At 48.7% G+C, this 20,000-nt stretch overlaps 1 protein-coding gene across 4 annotated transcripts in view; it reads right to left on the minus strand.

The window, feature by feature from the left end:
- The window catches only part of LOC126573188 (voltage-dependent calcium channel subunit alpha-2/delta-4), a 48,644-nt gene that overhangs the window by 9,951 nt on the left and 18,693 nt on the right, over positions 1-20,000 (minus strand). The window lies entirely within an intron of this gene.

Below are 20,000 nucleotides of genomic sequence, written 5' to 3' on the forward strand. Positions count from 1 at the left end.
TTCCAGTGCTCCGCAGTGTTCGCTGGTATCGCTGGTTTTTCGTGGTGCAGCTTCACTTCCCCATACACTCCGGGAACTTGTGGACCAGTGGTGGAGTGGCGTTTGAGAGCCATTTTCCAATTTCCTCCTCCGTTTTTTGAAGTGTATCGTGTATCACAAGTGGACCAAGCACAAGCAACGGGTTTGGAATGTTACATACTCTGCTCTTTCAACCCACTCACTGGAAAAGTCGGGAAGATGTAATCCAGCTGGCCACCTTTTTTTGCAAACTCTTTAGACGTACAGCGAGAGTTGCGCTCTGCACTACAGCAGCGTGAGCAGCATTTGAACGAAATGTTATTGTTTTATTTTTGTAACTCGTCCGCACCACAAATTCCCGGAAAAAGTTCCCTTAAAACGGATGGTTATTGTAGCAACAATATATGTAAATTTCATGGCAGACTACACCACTTGGCTGTGCAACAGGTGAAGGGCAACGGACAAAAGACCCGGACGTCCCTCCCGGGAGGGGTCCGAACGGTTATTGGAATTTTGTTCGTTGAGTCCGCCCAGCGATCATGAAGCTATTTGCGTGCCATACAAATTAATCGAATCGGCGTTAAACAAATTTTATAACCAGCCCTGTAGAGGACAAAAGCGCGAATCCCAAGGGTGGTGGCCCAACTTCTTCTGCTGGCGTAACTCGTGGCCAGCCGGCTCCCCGGGCTCGATAGATAACGTGAGCAGAATAACTATTATCATTTTGTGCGCTAGCCGCTATCGGTGTGTATGGGTGTGTGCTAACACACATCCTCGATTTCCCCCACCCGATAGGGTTGAAACGTTTCCGGCCGTAGCGTGCTTCCTATCTTCAGCAGCAGCAGCAGCAGTAGCGCTGTCGCGTGTGCTGTCCGTTACAAAAGGCGGAAGAGGCTGTCGCTTCGAACTTCGCGAACAGCCCCCGCCATCTTGCCTGGCTTCCTCGCTATCATTCCCCTATCGTCCCCACCAGCGAGAGCTACAAGAGAGGTTCCCATACGAGAGCAGCTGTCTGTTCCAACAAAACCAAAGCCCGAATGGCAAGGAAGGACGTGCTGTTGCTTCTTCTTCTTCTTCTTCTTCTTCCGGCACATCCTGACACGCAGTTCACACTCCCAAGGAGAAAGCCTTTTCCAAAGGTTCGCCTCTAGCGTTCTGTCGCTTTCTCTCTCCCTCTCGCTTTCTGTTCCTTTCTGGCGTTGCCTTCCGTGCGGATGGCCGGTTATGGAACCTCGCGCATAGTCCAGCATTAGCACACACAAGTGTATGTGTGCCATCGGAGACACACAGGCACACACATAAACTATATTTTCCATTTTAATTTAATAGAGAAGCCATCGCTCTCGAGTAGGATCGTGCAACGCATCGTACGGCACGGACCACCGTAAGGATCCGACCGAACCCCGGCATCCAAGATGCCGGAAATGGTTTCTTCGGAAAGGGGTGACCGCCTCCCGGGGCCTTCAGCATCAGAAGTCACTGGCACAATATTGGCTTTCACGTACAGAAGCGGCCGCGTACAATGCAGCAAGAGCACCGGTAGTGTACGATACGCTCGTCGAAGGAGGCCGAAAGCGGGCCGCTTGGCATGGCCAGCTTGGATTGGCAACAGTTGGGCATAGTAACGGGGAAGGAAGGGAAGAGTGAGCGGAAAGGGCCGCTTGGTCCACAAGATGTATTGTGTACTGTGTAGGCTGCATGCTAAGGCACTGGGCGCACTGGGCGCACTGGGCGAACTGGGTCTCCTTCGTACACAACCACCCACCCACTCTCTTGATGGAGCAGAAAGCGGGTGGCTGTTTGGAGGCGGATAGGACAATAAAAATATCGAAATTAAAGTGTATAACTTACATGGCAAGGACGTTTTCAATAATACGCCTCATTTCGCAACAAATTGACTAAATATGTTCGCCGTTCGCGCACTCCCCGTTCCGCTACAACCTGGCGAGTGCCTTTCGTGCTTTTTCTCCCCGGAAAAAACGGTTGCCGTTGTGCAGCAGCAACCTTTGGAACAATGTCGGAAGGCGATCGGATTCCCGAAAGGATTTCGAGAGGCCATTCACAATCGGGTAGCCGGTTTTTTTTTGAAGCGAACGTTTCTTACGGTTTCGGCTATTTATGTTGTCGATTGTAGGAGGATGACAACAGGAGACACATTAACTGATTAATAGTTTCTTGACTTTAAATAACCTGGACGCCATCTCGGCGTTTTGTCGCTTTTCTGTAAAGATGAAAAAGAAAATATGGTTGTGCAAGTGAACCACTTTTCCACACATTATGCTGGTTCTATGCACGTCGTTATGATAGTTGTTATAAAAATATAGTTGTTATACCTTTAGATATTCGATACTTTTACTGTAATATTATTTTCTTCCTTTAAGTGGGAATGATTTCTGGACATTCAATTTCTATTACTGTAGTTCGTTCCGCTATTTCATTCATCAGTTCCAATAAAAAAATCATTTATCTTTTTAATCAAATGAATGGATGAGTAGCAATGAAATAAGCTTTGACACTAATTTACGTAATAATTACTGATGTGACGTTCTCTTTTCGACACGTTACTCACTCTGCTTGTGAAAGCATTTTACCCATTTTTTTCTATCGCGGTTTACTTCGATTCTATCGTAGTTTACTCTGACCTATGCTAAATTCAATAGCACAGATTTCTTTGGTTTAAAAAAATCATGACCTGAAACACATGCATTCTATCAAAGGAGCATTCGTTTTTATTGAATCAGTGCAGGGGTTTACTAAGCGCTCCAAAGGCAAACCACTCTTTGTCAGTTTTTCGAGTCATCGGTACAATTCTTCTTCTATACTTTGCTCTAGCAATGAATTGCATTAAAATTTAGTTACACAAAAACATCCCGAAACCTTTTTGCTTCCATCCTGATATCATTACGGTACATCGCAAGACAAACACTCGGCCCGATTACGTACCACTCTTGCTGTAAAACCTAGGCCCCCCCTGAAACGGAGCAGGATTTTAAAACCATTATCGGCCACCCCGACATTGATTGACGTTATCAAATCGCCATCAGCCGGCTATGACGGTGAGTAATAGCTCATTTCCCATGCCCACATGGTACCACACAGCTTTAATTTATTGCTCCGTTTTTTTTTGTTTTGCTTCGTGAGTGTGTTCTTTTCCGTTGTTCCGTCGCTCGAAACCCTTCCCGTGTGTCTGTGTCAGCAACTTCGGCGACGGCGACGGTCTGGTAAAGACATAAAAAGGCGGGATTGAGTAGGTTCGAGTTTTAGGTGTGGCCATGGTGAGAACTGCATCACCGTACTTGCAACTCTGTCCTGCGCCACAGAAAGGGACCACAGGAAAGGGGCTGAAGAGTTGCCACAAAGAATGCAAACACACTACGGCCCGGACAACAACACAAACATGGAAGGGGGGACAGTAGCATACGGTTCGCGTTTCACATATTTCGGTATTCCATCCTCCGGCCAAGAGGGTTGACCGACGAATCCACAACCACATCCAGGAGATGGTACAGGGGAGCGCATTTTCCGAGTTTCCTTTCTTATTTTGTTTCATTCTTTACCTTTCCTCCGTTTTTTTTGTCCCTTCTTTATACACACAGCCACACACGGTTTAAACACATCGTCACATGAACCCGGTCCGAACGGCGTGACAAGCATCCCGAAACCACGACCACCACCAAGTACAACAGCCTCGATCAAAACTGGGCTACGGTTGAGGAAAAGCTTGGGAAAACTTTTTGTTTCGCCAATCGCCCGTTTCTCGGCATCTCGCCGGTTCGGTTCAATGCGAGTTCCGGGAAGGCAGAACAAGATGACGAAAAAACCGCCGTTTTTCCCCATTTTTCGGTGCATTGGATGAAACCTGGTGGTGGTGGTGGTGGTGGTGGTCATACGCGACAAGAGGAAGGGGCGTGTTGTTTGGTCACCAGAGAGAGAAAGAGAGAGAGAGAGGGGCGGAGAGAACACAGAACGCAGAACATGGTGACCAATTTTCGTCCTCGTCGTCGTCGTCGCGTTGAGGGTTGAGGCGGAAGGTGAAGTGGAAACAAACTTGTGTTGAAGGAACGGAAAACTCTTGCTCCTTTCTTGCTGGTGACACGGAGTTCGTTTGAAACTGTTTGGTGCAAAGTGTTGGAAGAGGTGATTATACTGCTTTTCGGTTGGTCGACGATCTTGGAGAGAGTTTTTCAATTTTGGAATAATACAGAAACAAAAGTTACAAACTAACTAGCTGGTGGTAAGGTATTTTCGTTACTAGATCGTGTAAGTCATTGCCCAGTTCTTAAGTATCCAAACTTTAAACTCATTGAAACAGTTCAAACGAAATTATACTCTGTAATGAGCTTTGCGGTTGTTGTTGACGCCGAGAAGAATCAGACACCGGGCGATGGTCATTTAAAACACAATCCATTCTTTTAACTCGAAAAATTGAATGAAGAAATAATTTTTAAAACATTTCAATATTAACTCAATAATGAAGTTTGAGATGCCTGCGTTATTTAACTATTTAATTTGCTATTAAAACCCCTAAAAGTACCGATTACCTGGCGCCTCCATCATCGGTTTTTCGGCAACGGAGCTTCAGGGTGTACCATTAAAAAATGAGAATGTTTTCATTGCTCTGTTTTGCACTTTTTTCGAACACCAGTATGGAATGATGGGGTATTGGTGTATTCGAGAGACTCATATCTATCAAATAATGTATACAAAAGCAGTCGTGTAAAAGATCGCTGTTCGGAGAAATGTAGTCAGTGTCGCGTTTGCTTCGCGCGCAAGAAAAATCTCATAGAAATAACAGCGGTTCTCGGACGCAATCTTGGCATGGCTTACGGGAATAAACATTCTATTCATGAAGGGCCAAGGCCTAGGAAACACGGTAGTGGTCGGCAACGATCTGAGCGCACTGAAAAAGTGGTAAGATCGGTCAGAGCAAAAATTAGCGAAATTCAGTGCGATCCATACAAAAGCTTGCAAAAGAGACGAAAATCTCAAGATCCTCCATGCATCGGTTGGCCAAATATGACCAAAAAGCAATCGATGCATTTGTTGTCAGCTCTAATGACGAAGAAACCGATAATCGTGTTCTCTCTTCAATGAATCTGGCTGGCAATGGCTCGCTAAAATCGTTTATCTCCAAACCCTGGTCTTCTAAGTCGGACAGCTATTTTACCGAGGGTGTTCTCGAATTCGCAACCGTTTGGAGAAATTAATTAAGAAAGCAGGCCGACAAATCCGCTTATTTTGCTTATTTTTTGATAAACAATGAAATATAAAGCCAATTTACAAATAAAGTTACTCGCAGAACATACACAAAACAGCATCCCAACAGTAACTAAAGCAATGCTAAAGCCCCCTTCGTTCGACTTCACGGTCAGGAGCTAAACGTTTCCAAACAAATACTTCATTTCAATCACCCCACCCAGCACTACCATAGGCGCGCTCACGCATCCAACGCAAAATGGATAAAGCTTAATCATACACTAGCCTCACCCCTCCCGGAGACCTATACGTTGGGAGATCACAAATAGGACGTGACAACGGGCACTGTTCTAAAGACCACAGCCCCTTCCCAGAACCAGACCCAGCGTTCAGGGAGCGATTTTCCACAGAATCCACCCAATGACAACACAATCGATTGGGGCAGAGTCGTCCACAAAATCGCAAACAATGCGTTGGTGTGCCAGTGGCATCCGAATCCTGCTTCCCGAATCGGAGCATCCCACGTTCCGAACTCAAAACCGAACTGTAATGTGATAGTGTGTTGGTAGAGGGCGATTTGATACGTCAAGCGGAAACAATTATTTATCTATTTGACTTGCTGCCTCAAACCGCGGAGAAATGGCCCGTTGGCACACATTAGCTAGTAGCTTTTACGATGAAATCAATCCGTGGACGTGGCACTTTAATAGTGGCCCGTGTTGTGGTTCCCATTATACGACCTCACATTGCTGACGTCACAGCAGCAGCTTAATAAGATGGAATCGAACGCGTCTCTGTGTCGCGCTGTCATTAAATAATCTTTACCGCATCGAAAGATACTAAAACAATCGCGAAACAACCACACGCTCCTACCTCACTGGCACATCATCATCGAAGGAATCGTCTCGGCCCGGACGGACGAGAAGGAGGCCACGCGATCGGTCGGTCGGTTGGCGCCGTTCGCACCGTCAACATCCATCAAACTGTCGGACATCGAGAGCGCGCGGGCCCGGGGCCCCGACACCAAATCCTCATTAAATCCCGCCGCTCCGTGGGATCGAATAAAAATCGCTGACGCACTATCATAATTCACTGCACCCTCACCCTCACCACCACCATCGCCAAGCGCCCAGCGGAAACCGGAAACCCCGTGACACCCATAATGGAAACGATGAATGGAACGGAAGGCATCCCTGGGGCGTATACGGCCACAGGGCAGACACGTGGCGCTGCCCGGGGCCATTAACTCACTCACCCACACACACATTCACGCCACCGTGTGTCGCTAGCCAGCGTTAGAGCTTTCAACGCGGCCCCCGGAACGAATCAATCGATCGATATCGATCGAAGGATTTGCGGCAAAAAGGGGTTTTGGAGAGGATGGTGGTCGGTTCCTCCCTCCCAGAGCGAAGGGCGCGAACCGAAGCGAATCGGTCTCGCGCTTCCGGGAAGAACGTTTACTTGTTTCATCTTCCGGGAGCGTAGAGAGAGAGAGAGAGTGAGCGAGCAAGAGAGTGAGAGACGAATTGATGCCAGTCGCGTGTCATGTTAGATCAATAGACACACAGGCACGCACACATACACGCCATCGGTTGCTGATGGATGCTGAAGTCAGCACATATTTTATGATTACGCGTGGGCCCACCTCCTGGGCCATTACTGGCCGACTGCTCTCATAGACGCCACGGCCACGGTCGCTCGCCGCGATTTGTGCTCCTTACTGGGGCTGGGGAAACAGAAAAACAACAACAACAATCCGCGTACTACGATCTGTCACAGCTGAGAACCACCACGCCGCTTGCTGCGAAACGCAACCATCGCGCCATCACTCATGCAATCTGTCACGTGAGGGACGTCGGGTCGTAGCAACCGAAAAATGGCCAAAAATGACATTCTGGTGCTTGCGGTTCTGGTGCGATCACACTTGTCAGCGCCAGCCCGTCAGCCCGTCGGAAAAACGTCCGACCAACCGACCTACCGACCGACTGCCGAGGACACGCCGGCGAATGTAGGCCTTCTCCGTAGTAGTAGAACCTCACCCCTCTCCTCCAACACACCCACTGATCCCGTTGTGCGTTGGTTTTAGAATCAATTAATCATAATCTGTCACGCAAAATGGCGAATCTTTAATTCTCACACTTCTTCGTTCACTCTAAGCGCAGTGCTGGAGGTAGTGGCACCCCGTGGCCCTTAATAGGAGGAGGGGGATGGCCGCCACGACGATGGCCCAGTCGAGAATGTCCAATACGAGACCATACAGAGCCGCAAAGGGCAAGAAAAACATCACGAATCTTTGTGGTGGAACCAACGAAGACCGAAGACGCTACTACGGCCGTACGGTTCATCCACCAAGTCTGGTGGAGATGTTTTCGTTGCTCAACCTCCTTCCTGTTGGTTCCACCGGCCTCCGGAGTGCCCCGCGGGACTGTTACGAAGAAAAATGTCATATCTCTAGCGTTTTGTCCTTTGTCAATCTGCCGAGATCCCCCCCCCCCCCCCCGATTCGAGAGGGATGAAGGAACTAGACTGCCGGACTGCCGTAGTTTCTGGACCACACCGGAGTGTGCTTCGACCCAAAGGCCCCCCCGAGGGAAGTGGGAAGCAGTAGTAGCAGGAGAAGAAGAAGAAGAAAAAGAAGACAGCAAAGGGAAGGGACATCTTCATGGGTTCCTGCCCGCCTCCAAGAAACCGTATGCCGTGGCCGTGGTGGAAGGAACCCGAGCGGACGAACCTGACATGATGAATAATCGTCAAGATTCCAGCGGCTAATGTCTGGGAAAATCATTGCCACTGGTCTCCCCGTTCCGTTCCGTTCCATTTCATTTCGCACACAGCGAGAGAGAGAGAGAGGGGGGACGCTTCCCACCCCCTTCGGCAGTGCCAATTGGATTTTCGGGGTCTAGGGGACAAGGAAAATTCGTTCAAAGTCAATGCCGAATCCCCTCCGCTGGTCGTCAGGGAGTTGAGAGAGAGAGACAGAACGAAGGAGATGTTAATGCGACGAATCCTTCTCTTCCATCCCCTGTCCACCTCGTTGTGTTGTCTGTTTCCTGGTGGAGCAAACGCAATTCCCCGTCACCGGACATCACCTGGGAACCAATGGCCATCGTGTCGCCGAACAGTCGACCAATAAGTTAACGAATTTGGGCTTTGGGGACAATGGAAGGAGCCGATAATTGAAACATTTGTCTGACTTCGTCACCATTTTGCCGTGGTTTCGGTGGAGTAGCACCTGAAGCATCAGTTTGGTGAACTGTTGGGATTTGTCTCGCTGGAAGCCAAAGTAAAGGAGACATCTTTGCGTTGATAATTCGTTTTTGCCAGTTTTTTATGTATTTTTTTATGTGTGTAGAAGCTTTCTCTACCTTTACTAATGTCAATTTATGGTGAAAGATATTCAATTTTCATCTTCCTTTCGATGCGTATGACGAAACAGTAATGAATTATTAAACTTTCGGTGACACTCCACATCAAAAGGACGGTTGGAATTTGATTTGAATACTAAGAGCACAAAAGGCACTCAAAAGTAAATATTGTTCGCTCAAAATCCTGTTGAAAAGACGTAGACCAGTTTACGCAAACCACGGTCCCAGTACGGACACCACGGGCACGGCATTGAATCGGTCAAGGATCATCGAGTCGACCGCGCTGCTGCGCTGCGTTGGCCAGGCCAGGGCAGCCGGCCCGGCAACTCAATTCAATTTGCACCACCACTTATCATGATATCGTACCACCTTCGAGCCGTACCTTTGAAGTATTCTTCCTCCCGACGGTCAGCTTCCTGTTTTGGCGTAATTTTTCATTTGCTCAGCGCATCGCACCGGAAGACTCTGCCTGCACCTAAAGGCAAAGCCCGACAGACCCTCGAAAAAGGGGCAGTCCAGCAAAAGAGCCTCGAGCGCAATGGGCTACGGGCGAATGAGAAAGGATGGAAAGGCCCCGAGACAGCCGGAAGATTGAAAACAGGAAACTGATTTCGCGGACAAGCGAGCGAGCCTTTGGGGCCACCAGCCCACCAGTTGGTAAGTTTAAAGCTACCCCGGGCGAAAGAGGAACCGCAAGGACCGGACCGAAAGGAAAGACGGTCGCTTGCCTAGCCAGAATGCTCCTCTTTTTCTTCGTTTCGTTTTCGCTTCGCGCCTCCTTCGATGAGTGGAATTAAAAGAATAAACGCAAAACCTGCCAACATCATCAAGGGTGCGATGCAGGGACGATCGGTGAAGGAACATCCTGGACATCGAGGAGGAGAAGAAGGAGAAAGAAAGAAAGAAAGCATCGTTCGCCCGTTCGCCAGTCCGCCGGTTTCTTGCGCAATCAAGGCTGAACTTCTGAACGAATCCCTCTGCCATCCTTACACCGGCTTCTCGTTCACTGGCACGACGGTTTGTGTAGGTGTGTGTGTGTCGGTGTGTGCTTTGCAATAAAAATGAGAAGATAGCAAAGGATGTTGTACCCGTGAAGGCGACCCTTTTTTCTTGCTTCTTCTTCGGCCAACATAAGACCTAAGACAATGACTATGTTGCTTTGCTGCAAACCAAACGCAAAACCAGCTCGAGCTGGTTGATGATGATTCGAAATGAACGCCACGCCAGCAGGTACAGCGGGCGCGCTGAGCACTCGACCTCGGGCATTGAATGGCTCCGACCGTGGAGAAAGATGGCCATGGTGTGGTTCTTTGAAAATTGTTTAAAATAAGGCTTCACACAATGTTGCGCCGGTGGGCGAGGCACTAGCATCTTCAGTAAACAATATACTAAACTGTGTAGTGCATGGTCTTCTCGAAGGGTTTAGGGATTTATTATAGTTCAAGTAAAAATAGGCCAATTGTGCCATTTACTCTTACGAAATCTTTAAAAATTATTTTGCTCACATTAATCTACATCTTTTCAAGAAGTAACACCTTTTTAATTTTCTTTTGCGGTGTAGCTATCGTAGCTCAATCATCTCAACATATGAAAATTCAAGTTCTTGAGAAAAACTTAATAGGTTTGATGATTTCGCTTAATAATGCTAATAAATGTTTCAGAGTTCCGAAATTCTCTGAGGCACATTTGATGCATGGTTTTTCTAAGCGCTGTACTTTCTGTTTGATTCAAAATGTGAACAAAATATTCGTCAGTGGTTCACAAATTAAAAATATGTTACAAAATAAGGTTAAATGCTTAAGCCCCCAGTTAAAGACAGCATTAAAGCAAACGGATGAATGAAGGTAAATAGCAAATTCCAATAGCAGATCATTCCCATGAAATGGTCATCGTCGAATAGCATTTACTTAAAATATACACCTCTAGCAAGCAATTAAATGATAGAAAGCGCAATTTCTCGTCGCTATACAACGCATCTTTGAATCATGACACATTTTAAACTTCCCAGCCAAGTTCAAAACTAATCTAACTTTATTTAAAACATTGATGCATCGTAAAAGTTGCACCAAGAATGCATTGAATGGAGAATATCATGATCGATAGCATCCCGCCTGCATCGCGACTTTGCTACTTCTTAAACTGTACTCTACGACAGTGACACGAGAGTTCACAACGGGGAAAAGTTAGTTTTTTTTTGTTGAAGAAAAAAGAAAAATGCCCAGAAACCGGGCAGAAATCAGCGCCTAACGAGGGAAGGCGCAGGAAGGCAAACGAAGGCTCTAATTGCAATGGATGATTACTTATAATAAAACTTTCATCATTAGGCGAGCGAGCGCGAATTCGGAGAGTGAGCGAGGGGTGAAAATGTTAGTAAAAACTACGTAACGCAGCAGCAAACCAGCGCTCCTGCGCTTCCGGTGCGACCGATTGCAGTTCCTGGTCAACGCAGCCGAAGACGAAGCCACCATCAGACGATGGTCAACGGAAACCAGTGGAAATTATAACGAAATCAACCAGCGCCAATGATAGCGGACGATATTCCAACTTTCCTCCGTCCGTATCTGGACCGCGAGTCCGAGTCGAGAAGGCCCAGCGGGTGTAGTTACCGATCCCGATTCCCTTTTTTTTTTACAATTCTTTTCTTCTTTTCGTTGCCCTCGATACCACTACGCCGACGTTTGATGGAAAGTTGAAATTAAAAGATTCTTGCCCTGCCATGCCAACGAGGTTTCCCCTTAGTTCCGGAAGCCGCTTTCGATGTCGCTCCTCGCTTAGTCGGTGCGCGCTGGTCAGCAAGCGCTACTGTCGTCCGTCCATTCGCTCCGTCGATCCATGCCATGCCATGCCGTTCCCTTCATCTCATCATCTTCGGCATTGACTGGCTTCTTTCGCCACATACCACGAGATTCCTTCCTTCCTTCCATTAGTAATTGCCCCAAATTGAGGAAAGCACAAGAAGAAATGCTCCGCACGTCATGGCCAACACACCCGAAAGGCAGCAGGCAGGCCACCTGGTAACCAGCTGGTTTCGGATCGGCTGCCGGAACCAGCACAGTCGTTCCATAAAACCCCGTACCGGATGTGGCATCCGTGCTTGCCTTGACGGCCACCCAGCCAGCGAGCTGCTACTGCTGCAAACACGCATAAAAAGTTTCACAAAAGTTTTACAGATGTATGCCAGCAAATTGGTGTCAAAGTGATTTTAATGCACAGATAAGTTATAGCGAAAGTTAGGCACGATGTCGGCGCGTGGCATCAGTGGGCAAAAGGGACAGAAGGGGAGGGATCATAATTGGATCATGGCTGTTTATTGAAACATTAGGAAATTAGAAACTCGATAAAAAAAGAGGGACCATCCCGTGGCCCCTTGTCTGTTCGTGAAGCGATCGACAAGACACGACGCCAAGCAGTGGCCGAGGTCAATCTTGTGAGTGGTTTTCAGTAATTTAAAACTTTAAGACCACTATGTGCGGTATATTGAGGGACGTTTTGTTTATGCAACATTTAAAAAAAGCATAAACTAAGAAGTAGCAATGTTGAGCAGCATCTGGATACTCGATTAGCATACAAGGTGTATGGAAGCATTATTTTATTTATGCAAAAGAATTTGTAAATGTTGTTTTCGATCCGAGGGAGGTTCAATCAATTTATTTGCAAAAAAATCGCCACTTCGAGCAGTCTTCCTTCTGGCAGTTAGTCGGAATTTTCGACATGGCAGTCAAAAAGATGCTTGTGCACGTGTTTTTCAACTCTTTCTGAGCCTTTTTAATCAATTCCTCCTCCGTTTTTGCAACGAAATTATTACAAGAGATGCTACGCTTAAAGCTAGTCCAGAAATTTTCGATGGGCCGCAGCTAGGGGACGTTGAACGGGTTCGCAATCTTCGGTAACACTTTGATACTCAGCCGTCTAATGATCGCGTTGAGCACCGCCACATCGCAATTCGCCGGAATTTTTGGTCTTTTGGAATGCGCAAACCTCGGAACGAAGATGTTTAACTTTTTTCGCCATCACGATTAGAGATCGACTGATAAAGCTGTCAAATTTTATCTGATGTCTCATGGGTTACTACGATTGATGCTGCATTTTAGTTTCTGCAGTGCGATTAAAAATTTGCCCATGGCAAATTTTGACTCTTTTTTTAATGCATACTTTAATAAACGGTTGAAAAGGTTTAAGGCCGAGGTAAAGACTAAGCACTAGGGCGTTTTGTTGCTATTCGAATCATTATCATAATTGCAATTAAAGATTATACAAAAAGCTGCACAAAAATCATCATTTCCGTCGCTATCGCTAACGTAAAGCATCTCAAAATGCTACCATATGCCCAACGAGAGTTAAGATACAGCATAGTCCCACGATCCAAACAATCCAAGGCACGGCGCACGCAGTATCATTAAATCATTTATGGCGGCTGAATAAGTCATCCTTCCACCCATTGGACGGGCGCTAAAGACGTCATTCGCGGCGCTAACCGCGCCCGATTCGAAACAATTGAAGTCTTTCAAGTGACGAATGTTAAACTGTTTCACGGAGCGAATCACGGTCCCTCCCGCTCACCCCCCGGGGGGCTCGTTAGCTCCATCACAGACGAAACGTTCGAAACATAACATTTCCCCGCCTTGTTACACTTGTTGAACTCATCAAAAACCAAGCCCAACAGCTTCCGCAAAACCTTACGCAAGTGCTTTAAAATCCATCAAAAATCACTCATCGGTGAAAGCATTTCCCGCGCCACCACCCCCACCCCCCCTCCCCCGGCTTTATGTCCTCCCACGTGACGTGGTTGGAAGTCGAAAATAATTGTTCGCGCTACAACATAAATTAACCCCCGTTCGGGGTTTGCCACTCGAACTCGAACTAATCGGCTAACCAGCCAAGCTCACCCAACGGGAGGAGAGAGAGAGAGGGACGCACCCGACGCGCTATCCCATTGTTACGTTCACTCCCACATCACCCTCCCACCCCCACCACACACGCGCTCAGGCGTCGGTTGCTGATGAACGAAAAATGGAGCGAATTAACAGCAAGGGGGGAGGGGTGGGAGGGGCGCGCGAGATAAATAATAAAACAAAAGTGCCCACCGAAATGGGAGACAATAAATTCCACGATAATTTTACGATTCCGCCATGCTCCGTAGTGGTGCTCCGGGTTGCAAACGGACGTGGAGAATGTTGCCGCTGCCACGTGTCACGCGCCGTGCAACGCGCCGCGAAGTTAGTCTTTAGTCTCGAATCCCATTGGCGGTCCCCGTGCAGCCCACGAACCGACCCCGCGGTGTTGTGCTTTCGTGCTTGAAGCGTATTTGTCATCGCAGCACCGATGGTGTTGGCGAGGATGGCGCGAGGTAAGCAAATGCGGGTCCGTGCGCACCGTGCGCCCCGTTGCCGTTTCAACAAAAATCAACACGCAGCCCCCCCCCCCCCCCCCCCGGGGGGAGAGAAGAGGGGAACTGGGAGACGGGACATTTCCATCTCAATCCCCGGTTCACGTTCAGGCGCGAGACCAGCAGCAGGAGCAGCAGCAGACACGATAGCGAACGAGCGTTGCATGTCGATCGCTTCAACGTCCGGTGCTTAATGAGTGATTTTCCAACCGACGCCCGACCGACGGTCTGAAACGATAGAACTTTTCCGGAAAACAATGCCCCCCCCCCCCCCCCGCGTGCGCCTCCATCGTTCTCCGCGTGAACGCTCGGCGAGGACGCTTCGAGCATACTTTGGCCTCGTTAGCAAAGTTGCCCCTTCGTTACGGTTGCCTTCTGTGGGTGGGTGGTGGATTTAGTGACGAAGTAATTTTAAAGATTTTATGCACGCCTTCCCTCTTTGGCTTCCTTTCACGTGCCACACCTTCTCCATCCCTGGTCGATGGGGTTGGGAGGGTGCATGTCGTATTTTTCCCGGGAATGAAAATCGATTGTCTGTTCTCGCAGTGAGCGCCACGCTAACGTGAACGTACTGACAACGAGCACAGGGTACACACCGCCACACTGTCACATGGTAAGTCGACTTACCACTTCACTTAACATTAGGCCCATTAACCAGCAGCACCGTTTTTGTGGAACTTTGGTGCCCGATTTATGGTAAGCATCTCAAATGGCGTGGAACCTTCCGTGTGGTTGAGTGTTATGAGCTGTGCGAGTTGGCGAGGGTGTCCGGGGAGCGCGGCCCGCAAAAAAATTCATCCCCTTTGAATCACAAATTCATCCGGAAAAATTCTCCCTTTAAATTGCGAAAAGCACTTTTTCAAAATTTTACCTTCACGCCACGTCACGTTATGTTACATCAGGTATGCCAGCATTGACATTAAGCGTCCACCATCTCATCTCGACCCCATGGCCTAGCATCACCCCGAGATATCCCTAAATAAATGCCAACGATCGCAATCGGTGGTAAAGTAGCGTAATTATTCATTCAACACTTTCACACCAAAGGCCATCATTACATTCCATCAAACTAATGCCACCCCCCTGTGGTCTGGTCGTACCGCGACATACTGTCAGCTCATGCCAAGGATCGCAGCTCCTGGAGTTGAACTGAACAAAGTAAAGAAGAAAAAAAAAGAACATCCAACGTGCAAACGAAAGCTCCGTCATTCGCACTCGTTGCTTCTAGTGTCACACACGCGGGCGGGCGGGCGTGCGCCTGTGGTACATGACAAAACTCCGGAACCACCTTCCTCCCTCCTCCGGAAACACCCTCCACGGGTTGGCATGTCAGGCATGTGAAGCAGGGCGCGTGTATGTCGGCGCGGAGGGGACAAGCGAACAATCGCAAAGTTTATCTCGCCATTTTCCTTATGTTTTCCGTTCAGGAAGTGAAATGTTTTTCACTTTTCTTATCCTTAGCTTCCTCGGTCTTCGGGGGGGCGTCCTCGTCCTCATGGTGCGCATGTTGTCCCCGACGCCCGTCACCTCTCACCCATCCCACCCCGGGTTGGCACAACACCCTACCGGGAGTTCACTTACGTATTTCGTTCGTTGTTGCTGCAGCACGATTACAGCACACCCACAGCGTTCCTTCCTGGTTGCTTCTTACCGCAGCAGAGGAAAGCATTCCTTCCCCTTTCCCTTTCCCTTTCCTTTTTGGCCTTCTTTTCTTCCCTTTCTTCAGCCTTCTCCTTATCCTCCACACTCCTTTGTGCGTCCTTGTGCTATCTGCGCGTGGTGCGAGATGGTGATGCCGCTGTCTGCTCGCCAATGTTGCGCTCCACTGTCTGTGCTGCATTGACTTTGGGCCTCGGCCACCGTTGCTGGCACTGTCACCGTCGCTCAATGCTGTCGATTTGCTTGAACGCGCACGCGAGCACACACAGTCGTTGTGTATGTGTCGGATTTGTATGTGCCGCGCTGTCGGTCGAACACTTACATGCGCTGCTATTCAAAAAACTAGCGCCACCGTCTCCCCCCCGCTCCCTGGAACCGTTGTCAACCGTTCGTGTTCCTCTTCTACCCACCCTTGAGCTTCATCTCTGGTATTGCTCTTTACCACCAGTTTTCCTTATTGCTCCGGTGCCATGCCGACACGTCGAGCTGGTTACTTAGACTTTTCCTTATTTCCCAACCCCTCGGACCACCAACGAAACCCCTTTCTTTTCTTTCTTCTGCCAGATTGTTTCTTGTGTTGCGCCCTTCACCTCGCCCCACGACAGGGGCGACAGAATTTGCTTTTATCTCGCAAACGGTTCGCATTATCCGGATGAACATTCAGTTACTTAGGTCGCGCGCATGGCGCGTGCAACAAAAAAAAACATGCCTTTCGTGGTGGAAAGGTGACCGAGGGGAAGCAGCAGAGCAGAGCAAAAGTGAAGCAAAAGTTTCACCACGCTGTACTAAAGCCCTTCTCTTCACCAAGGAAGAAGGAGAATCATGGTAAGGAGGAAAAGAAGGAGGAAACAATCCCTCCATTGCGTGCGTGCGTCCGTGCGAGTGTCTGTGCAGCAACGGCCTCCTTCGACTTTTGAAGCCCAAAGATGGCGTGCTGTGGCGGCTCTGTAGTCAACGCAAGTAAATGGAAATGTGCGTAGCAAAGACGTCACCAGCAAAAAGGAGCCTACTTCCACCACTAACGCCTCTAAATGGGCGCAATAAACAATAAATATTACACAGCACAGCTCATTCCCTACCACGCCATGCCATTCGCACAAACAAACATCTTGCTCTCCGTCCCATTCCGGCCCTGTTTGTTGCCGTTTGTTTGCGAGCCTTCAGCGAGGACCGGTGCTGCTTAACATCAAAGCAGCTCGTCTCGTAGCGCGCGCGTTCGGTCATCCTACTAAGGGGGTGCTTAGGGTTACGGTGCCCGTATTACAGTTGATTGCAGCAAAAGAATGAAACTGACACTTCACTACAATATGCCATGGCCGGCACGAGCGGCAATGATGATTTTAAACCCGAGGGAACGGATAATCCGCAAACTGCGGGAACCGCGAATCGAAAGCTGACGTGGTGGTGAGGGGCGGATTTTTTTATGAATTCATTTGCACTAAAAATGGTTCGCCTTAAAGCGGATGAAACACTCCGATAGGCGAGCATTAAACTGGTAAATCGGCGATAAACGGGCATTGACGACGATGGGGACGTACCTTAATGCTACGGGGGTGTTTCGTTCGCTGCCACTTCACTTTGCTAAATACTGATTGAAACGTCAACGCATTCGGGGAGAGCAATGGTTACTCTGTTCGCTCTGATTCTGATGTGACACAGCAGCTACGAGGTATAGAAATGGACGCTTCTCGGATGAAGAGCTCTCTTTAGAACTCGATAGACTGGTAAAAAAATGGTCATCATTTTATGTTTGACAAACAGTTTGATAAATTTAAGAGCAATACAGATGGTACTTTATGAACAAAATTTTCGAATAATTTATGTTCCAACTGACAGCAGTTCACACGGAGAAATGTAAACAAATGTTGTTAAAGAAAGCACTTTACAACAAAAGATGAGAACGATGAAGAAAGATGAAAAAAGGAGAACGATCGCTATTGAGTTACATCTATGAAAGAGCAAGTGAGAACTTCAATTTGAAACCTTCATGTCCAGAAAATTAAACAGTGCCTTGTAGACATGGAAGCTTCAAATGGAGGTTGAACTTTAAACCTCCACAATATTGAACTGTTACTTTACTCCAAAAGAAAGCAAGACTTGAGTGTATGCCCCTGTGTGTTAATTCAATTACAGTCTCAACGGAGAACGCACATAATGTCCCCAGCAGCGTGCACAACGAATATTGCGCAATGTTGGACACCTGCCAGCACGACGCAAAAGGTCAGACCAACAACGCTGTTCGGTCACCTCTAGGCCACCGTAAGCGATCCAAAAGGGGAACCGAACGCTGAACCCTGTTTTCAAATTCAAAAATCAATTTCTTGCGGCTTTGCGCGGTGGACCGTCACACCTCCCCCGCCCCGCACTCCACAAACTCCATCGCCCTCGCACAGCACACCTGGGATTTAAATTCATCAATATTACCGTATCTTACCGTACCTCGTGGCCGTTACGTGCCGCGGCATTAATTCATAACCGGAACCCCTCATCAATAAGTCACCGGAAAAGGGTTTTCCCCCCCGGTGGTCATCACCGTCGCCGGCCTGGCAACCTTTCTCACTTAGATGAAATAAGTTCCAAGGGTGGACCGGTCCGAAAAATGGCGCCCAACGCGACGGCGCTCACCTTCTTCAATCAGCGTCACATAAAATATTCTATTAAAAATCAAACTTTGTCGGCCCCCGCCCCTGGTGCACGGGTCGAAAAACGGGTTGCAGGGGTTCTAGGCCCCCTGCTACGTCAGCAGCAGCAGCAGCAGCAGCAGCACCAGTAGCAGCAGTGAGTCGACAGTGATGACGGCAATCGGTGCTGCTTTCCCCCTCTACAGCCTCGCGTCTCGAACTTTTTCCGACTGACTGCGCATCGCGAGAAATCACAAACTTCTCACTCACCACACCGGCCCCCCTCAAGAGCCGACTAGAGCTGTACCAGCAGAGCTGATAGGTCATCTTCCAGTCCGCCCTTTCTTCCCCACCCCGCTAGCCAGGCTATGAAATCATAAATAAGCCAACCCATAATTCATGACATCTAGCGGCCAGGCAATGGCCAGGGCACGCTGATCCAGAGCCGCAGACCCTTACTGGCGTCGGTTTTGGGCGTAGGGATTCTGTGAAGCAGCATCGATTTGGTTGCTGGTAGCTCCACAGAGCGCCACCCCGCTGATAGACGACACAGAATTTATCGATTATCGGTCATTGGTATGCGAAGCGAGCGGCCAGAAGGAGCATAAATTCTGGCAACTTAAAAAGACACGCTCGAATGGTGCTCAGAGTCAGCGGCTTCATACAGCTTGGAGCGCTGGAAGTTCAGAATCACAGGACGGGAAAGCAAAGCTTTCAGTGTCCGCGCAGCCTCGGGCCCACGGGCGGTTTGTTCAATAAACTTACAGCTGGCCGGGAGCGACATTGAAACAGTGCTCCGAGACTCCCATACAGAGTTCTCTTCAGTGGGCGCTCGTCACCACAAAATTCAATCTTGTTGGCCGCCCATGGTGTACCAGGAAAATCATGGTTTTTTTCTGTTTTTTTGCTGGTGTTTTTTTGGGGGGAGTTTTGTGTCATCAGAACAGAGCGACTGGCAGTTCGTCAACGCCTGGTCGTCTTCTCTGACCTTTAAACCTGCAGTAGGTGTACGTAGCGCGAAGCCAAAGCGCCTCTACGCTGTTGAGCTTCGAGAATCAACACTTAAAGTGAGAAAATAGAAGCGACCAGATAGGATACCTGAAAAAATAAGAAAAACCATCCTCGAGACGCACACAAACAGGCTTTCTCGTGCGCCCCCATTAAGTATTTCAACAACGATATTTGGCCGAAATGGAAGGACCTTTGCCCCCGCCCCCCTCCATTTCCCAAAATGGTGGGACCCGCGAGCGTGTAATGAGCATGCGGCACGGGCGCCCCATCCTGTGAATGACCAACATTAACCGGTTTGGTGCCGAAGAGTGAAAGACGGGAAAAAAACCACTCCGGAAGCACTATTTCGGAAACAACCAACCAGCCAAGGCGGCTTGCCCTCATTACAGCACCATCATCTCCATCAGCAGCAGCAGCAGGAGCATCACAGTCAACATCACCATCATCATCACCATGAGCATCATCATCATCATGATGATTGCCACTGGCAGCATCTCATTTCTCGTCGGAATGAGCGAGAAAACTAGGCTGGTCGGCCGGCTGGGACCGGTCTCCGGTCACGAAAACGTTGCCACGAATCGATACGAACCATTTTGGGAAGGAGGAGGTGGAAGAGGGGCGCTGGAACTGGACAGGAAAGAGGAAGAAATGAGAGTCCGTACCTCGCTGCATGTAAGCATATGTCCGGACAGTGTGTTGCGTGTATGAGTGGCCGGTGTGCCCCCCCCCCCCCCCCTCCTCGGG

This window comes from Anopheles aquasalis, chromosome 2 (genome assembly GCF_943734665.1).
Source record: "Anopheles aquasalis chromosome 2, idAnoAquaMG_Q_19, whole genome shotgun sequence".
Classification (NCBI taxonomy): Eukaryota; Metazoa; Arthropoda; class Insecta; order Diptera; family Culicidae; genus Anopheles; species Anopheles aquasalis.